Raw genomic sequence first — 6932 nt, 5'->3', positions numbered from 1 at the left:
TGCCAAGAACCTACAACCAAGATTACTTTATCCAGCAAAGCTATCATTCAGAAGTGAAGGTCAGATAAAGAGCTTCACAGATAAGGAAAAGCTAAAGGAGTTCATCACCACCAAACCAGGATTATATGAAATGCTGAAAGGTATCCTTTAAGAAGAGGAAGAGGAAGAAAAAGGTAAAGATACAAATTATGAACAACAAATACGCATCTATCAACAAGTGAATCTAAGAATCAAGTGAATAAATAATCTGATGAACAGAATGTACTGGTGATTATAATAGAATCAGGGACATAGAAAGGGAATGGACTGACTATTCTTGTGGGGGGAAGGGGTGTGGGAGATGCGGGAAGATACTGGACAAAAATCGTGCACCTATGGATGAGGACAGTGGGTGGGGAGTGAGGGCAGGGGTGGGGTGGGAACTGGGAGGAGGGGAATTATGGGGGGGAAAAAGAGGAACAAATGTAATAATCTGAACAATAAAGATTTAATTAAAAAAAAAAAAAGAATTTGGGTAGGGCTTACTTGTTCCACAGGTGAGATTAAGGATACCTGAGGATATTCAGTTGGTGAATGGCCTGGTCTGGAGGATTCAGGATGGTTTCACCCACATGTCTGGTGTGTTAATAGAGATGGCTGAAAAGCTGGACTCAGCTAAAACTATTAACCAGAGTGTTTTCATGTGGTCTCTAGCATGGTGGTCTCAGGACAGTCTGACTTCTTACATGGCAGCTCAGGCAGCTCGAAAGGCAAGGGTTCCAATGAACAGGTTGAAGTTGCATAGGCTTTCATGACCCAGGCATGGAAGTCACAGAGCATCACTTCCACCATATTCAATTGGACAAAGTAGCCCAGGTTCTAGGTGAGGTGACATAGACCCCACCTCTCAACAGGAAGTGTCAAAGAATTTGAAGTTATGCCTACTGGTGTGGCTCAGTGGTTGAGCATTGACCTCCATAGGTCGACCAGGAGGTCACGGTTCGATTCCTGGTCAAGGCACATGCCCAGGTTGTAGGTTGGATCCCCAGTGGGGGTGTACAGGAGGCAACTGATCAATGTTTCTCTTGCATCGATGTTTCTATCTCTGTATCCTACTTCCTTCTCTCTCTAAAATAAATAAAAATATATCTTAAAAAAGAATTTGAAATTATGTTTTAAAGCCACCTTACTTTTGACCCTCCAGGAAGTTTCTCATGTGAATCCCAAAGGGGTATAAATGAGATAGTCTGCCCTCTTTCTCTGACAAGTCTCAGGGATTATATTTCCTGGGACTTCAAGGCAACCAATTCACACACCTTTCTGGAGGTGTGCATGTGTACACTCACATATGCATCCATCCATACACACACACAGAGGCACCGTCACATGGTCAGATCTGGCACATACATATAGCCAAGGCTGTCCTTATCTCTAGCCATGTCTCAGGTCAGGGAGACCCAAAGTCCTGCCCTAGAATTATTTCCCAGGAAGTTAAACTTCACTGACAATTCCTGTTGGTGTGAGAAGGGGAAGGGAATGTTGATAGGGATGGAATCTAGTCAGTTGTTGATTGAAGAGAGGGCATAGATCCAAAACCTACTAACATTTGGCTTTAACAAGTCCTTTGGTGTGTGTGTGTGTGTGTGTGTGTGTGTGTGTGTGTGTGTGTGTGTAAATGTCTCCTTATTCTGATTGGCTCAAGTCACCAAAGAAATGAGATCTGGTGTTGAAAGCAGGCAGGGTTGGCTCAGACATGTACTTCAGGACCAAGCCAGCGTGAGATTTAATTTTTGCTGGGGATCAGCCCAAATCCTCACTTAGATCAGCCCTGCCACTCTCCTTCACATTCGTTCTGTGTCCGCACACTCTCCTTCTCACCGTTCTCTGATCATGCCATGTTCTTCCATGGCTTTGCCCATGTTGTTTCCTCTGCATAGAATGCCCTTGTCTTTTTTCCAGACAATCTCAGTGTCTGCCTCTTATATCACATGATACTGCAATTATCTGCTTACATGTCCCCTTTCTTCAAGAGTATATAGACCATGCTCTATTCATTGCTGTATCTCCAGTGCCTGGCATGGAATAGTTCTCAATACTACCGGTTGAACCAATGATTAAATGAGCAGCTATTGCTCTCAGAGTCAACAACTATTTCCCCTTCACATCTCTGCACTGCCCAACTCCACCCTAATCCACCCAAACTCCCTGAGCTCCTATGAGAAGGGGCAGAGGTACCAAAGGTTAGGGTGGATGGTTTGGGCTGGATTCCTGAGGCCCCAGGGAGACTCAGAAAACAGGAAAAGACGTGGTGTTGAGCTATAAGTGGTGTGGCCAGCAGCCCCAGAGGTACTCATATTCTTAGTGGGAAAAGTCAGGGAATCCTGCAAGGTTTTATCAGTGTGGGAGAGGATGTCTTTTTTAAATATATTTTTATTGATTTCAGAGAGGAAGGGAGAAGGATAGAAAGATAGAAACATCAATGATGAGAGAGAATCATCGATGGGCTGCCTCCTGCATGCCCCCCACTGGGGATCGAGCCCACAACCCAGGCATGTGCCCTTGGCCGGAATCAAACCTACGACCCTTCAGTCCGCAGGCCAACGCTCTATCCACTGAGCCAAACCAGCTAGGGTGAGGATGCCTTTTTACACATTAGCTTCCTGTTCTCCTGGCAGTTTATTCTGTTCGTCAAATTTTTCATTCACTTGATTTTTAGATTCACTTGTTAATAGATATGTATTTGTTGTCACTTTGTTGTTCATAATTTTTATCTTTATCTTGTTCTTCTTCTTGCTCTTCTTAAAGTATAGCCTTCAGCATTTCATATAATACTGGTTTGGCAGTGATGAACTCCTTTAGCTTTTCCTTATCTGTGAAGCTCTTTATCTGACCTTCAATTCTAAATGATAGCTTTGCTGGGTAGAGTAATCTTGGTTGTAGGTTCTTGCTATTCATCACTTTGAATATTTCTTGCCACTCCCTTCTGGCCTGCATGGTTTCTGTTGAGAAATCAGCTGACAGTCGTATGGGTAATCCCTTGTAGGTAACTAACTGTTTTTCTCTTGCTGCTTTTAAGATTCTCTCTTTGTCTTTTGCCCTTGACATTTTAATTATGATGTGTCTTGGTGTGGTCCTCTTTGGATTCCTCTTGTTCGGGGTTCTCTGCACTTCCTGGACTTGTAAGTCTATTTCTTTCACCAGGTAGAGGAAGTTTTCTGTCATTATTTCTTCAAATAAGTTTTCATATCTTGCTCTCTCTCTTCTTCTGGTACCCCCATAAATTGGATGGTGGTATGCTTGAACTTGTCCCAGAGGCTCCTTGCACTATCTTCATATTTTTGAATTATTTTTTCCTTTCACTTTTTCAGTTGGGTGTTTTTTGCTTCTTCGTATTTCAAGTCTTTGACTTGATTCTTGGGATCCTCTAGTCTGCTGTTGGATCTCTGAATATTATTCTTTATTTCAGTCAGTGTATGCTTAATTTCTAATTGGTCCTTTTTCATATCCTTAAGGGTCTCACTATATTTCTCAGAGGTTTCTAGAAGATTCGTGAGTAACCTTATAACCGTTGTTTTGAACTCTATATCCAGTAGTTTGCTTTACTCGATTTCTTTCATTTGTGACCTGTTTCTTTGTCTGCTTCCCTGTGTTGATAGAGTGGCTTTGTGTGCTAGGTGTCCTGTAGGGCCCAGTGGCTCAGCCTCCCTAATTACCTGAGGTGGACATTCTTGGTGCACCCCTTTGTGGACTGTTGCACAATCTTATTGTATTTAAGCCTTGATTGCTGTTGATATCCCTGGGAGGAATTGACCACCAGGCCAATTGGCTATGAGGACCAATTGTGTCTACAATGGGAGAACTTCTGTGCTGGAGACACCCTTATGGGGCAGGACTTGCTTCAGTGGGGCTTTGGTGCTCACTGAGTCTGCCCCCTGAGTGTGTGTCTTATGGATGTGAAGAGTTGTAATCTGGATGGTCTCAATGTGACCACTGGGTAGACTGGTTCTTGGATCTCCAAGGAGGTGCAAAGTCAGCCACTGCCTAAGGCCACCTAGCAGGAGCTACAGAGAGATCTGCAGATTCCTCCTCTTTGTATTGGGTTTGGAAGTGCCCAGACAAGGCGCAGCTGTGAAGCAATGCAGGCTGGTGCTGGCCTTGGGCCTTTTATTATTGGGTGGGGCAGGGTCTCAGGGAATCATCAGGGCAGAGCATACTGCAATGGCTGCCAGTCTGCTCTGCCTCGGAGAGGTCCCCGTGGTCTGTGTCCTGCAGCCCCGTGCAGGAACAATGAACGCTGCAAGCACCTCTGTGAGAAAGCCACCCTCACGTTCCCGGCCGATGCCAGACAGTACAGTTTATCTCCATTTGAGTCTGGGTCCCTAAATTCTCGCCTGGAACTGGAGTTCTGAGTAGTCAGGAGCTTGTATCTCCCTCCCAATTGAAAAAGACAACAGTGTACCTCGCTGCCAGCCCCTTTTGTGCGCGCCTCCGTACCTCCACACTTCCACACCTCTGCACCTCCTACCGGACTCAGTGCTCTTTTCTCTTTCCTTCTGGTGGTAGAATTTCCACTCAGCCAACCTTCCTGTGGTTCTGGATGATATTTGTTTTGTCTTCTAGTTGTAGTTTTAATGTGGTTGTTTGCGGTAACACGTTCAGGTGTTTACCTATGCCGCCATCTTGGTTCAGTCCCAGGGAGTATGTCTTAAAGTCTTCATGCCTCAGTTGAAATAGTCTGTAAACCCACCTGGTCCTGTTGGGTTAAGTGGTAGGGCCTATTGGGAATATTCAGACCTGGGCCTGAGCCAGCACCTTCTTGGAAGAAGATGATTCTGGCTGCTGAGGTGGGGAAGGTGCAATTGAGATGGAAATCCCCTGGATGCACAGTGTCTAGCACAGCCGTAGGCAAACTACGGCCCGCAGGCCGGATCCGGCCCGTTTGAAATGAATACAACTAAAAAAAAAAAGACCGTACCATTTTATGTAATGATGTTTACTTTGAATTTATATTAGTTCACACAAACACTCCATCCATGCTTTTGTTCCGGCCCTCCGGTCCAGTTTAAGAACCCATTGTGGCCCTCGAGTCAAAAAGTTTGCCCACCCCTGGTCTAGCACATAGCATCTTAACTACCCTGCCCACCCTCTGACTCACACTTGAATGTATAAACAGATCCTCTGGGAATCTTGTTAAAATGCAGCTTCTGATCCAGTAGGTATGAGGTCAGACTCAAGATTCTGCTTTTTAAACAAGCACAGGGACGGGACTGTTGGGGAGTGGGAGAGGGCCGGGCAGAAAGCAGATGGAATCACACTTTGAATAGGCAATTGATCCAATTGGCAATAAGATCCAAACGCTGAGGGCTCAGGGCTCAGTCAGGCCTTAATGGGAGAGGCTGCTGTCAGGAATGTAAAAAAATACAGTCCAGGGGATGATGCAGTTGACAATATAAAATAAAGCCAGCCTGACAAATATCTAGTCTGCTGCTTGCCAACCTTTACATTCTTTTTGATTCTGTGACCATGACAGACATCACTAGTGGATTTCAGCACTATCTCCCACTAAACCAGAACTGAATCCAACTCAGAATCCAACTGAACACAATACTCCAGGAAACCACTACCAATTATTACAGTTGGCATGTGAACCAACTCCATTTGTAGTTCTGGTATTGTGGTTAAGAGTCTGATTGCCTTTGCTCTGCTCTGGCTAGCTAGCTAGATGCCTTTGGAACAGCTGCTTCCATGAACTTCAGTTACTTTAATATGCTATAATTTGAGGTAAAGATAGAACTCATTTCATAGTTCTTTTGAACATTAAATGCTATTATGAATATACAGTGCTTAGCACAGAGTCTAGCACATAGAAAGTATTCAATAAATGGTAATTATGCCCTAGCCTATTTGGCCCAGTGGGTAGAGCGTCGGCTCTCGGACTGGATTGAAGGGTCCTGGGTTCTATTGCAGTCAAGGGCACATGCCTTGATTGCAGGCTTCATGCGGAAGACAACCAATCAATGTGTCTCTCTCACATGGATGTTTCTCTCTCTCCCCCTCCTTTCCACTCTTTCTAATAATCAATGGGGAAAGAAATATCCTCGAGTGAGGATTAAATAAATAAATAGTAATTACCACATAGCGGGTGAATGGATTGGCTGTGCAATTAGAGGGGATGTGAGTGGTGAGATGGAAAAGAGGAAGGTAAGGGAGAGAAGAGAGAGGAACAAGGGTTGGGAAGAATGGTGGACAAAGGCTGTGCCAACGTGGGGAAGGCTGAAAGACATCCAGCTCTCTCTGGATGGAAAGGAGCTTCCTACTGGCACTAAAGCTCATAGGTTGAAAGGGGTGCATAGCACTTATCATCTTCAGGTATCTGAGTTTAGAACTTCTTATTAAGGAAAACTGTTAACTTAAAAATGGTCAAAAAGAAGACTGTGTCCTTGCAGGTTATCTCTGAGTTTTATTATTGTACAGTTATTTTACAACCCAGACAATTGATAATGAAAATGATTTTTGTCCATAAAAATATAAATTGTGTCTGGTGGAGATGCAATTGATTATTGCCCAGTGGATATTACCTGCTTTTACATTAAGCCAATTTATTTCAGTATTCTTTTTTTAAAATATATTTTATTGATTTTTTACAGAGAGGAAGGGAGAGGGATAGAAAGTTAGAAACATCGATGAGAGAGAAACATCGATCAGCTGCCTCCTGCACACTCCCTACTGGGGATGTGCCCGCAATCAAGGTACATGCCCTTGACCGGAATCGAACCTGGAACCCTTGAGTCTGCAGGTCGACGCTCTATCCACTGAGCCAAACCAGCTAGGGCATATTTCAGTATTCTTGATGGCCTAGCTATGTTTCTGTTCTTTGAGTTCTCCTTTGAACATCTCACTGGTTCCTTCATTAATGAATGAGTTAAATAAGAATTTTGATGTATTCGGTGTAT

The sequence above is a fragment of the Myotis davidii genome, unplaced genomic scaffold (genome assembly GCF_000327345.1).
Source record: "Myotis davidii unplaced genomic scaffold, ASM32734v1 scaffold109, whole genome shotgun sequence".
NCBI classification, from domain to species: domain Eukaryota; kingdom Metazoa; phylum Chordata; class Mammalia; order Chiroptera; family Vespertilionidae; genus Myotis; species Myotis davidii.
Note: the sequence above shows the minus strand (reverse complement) of the source record.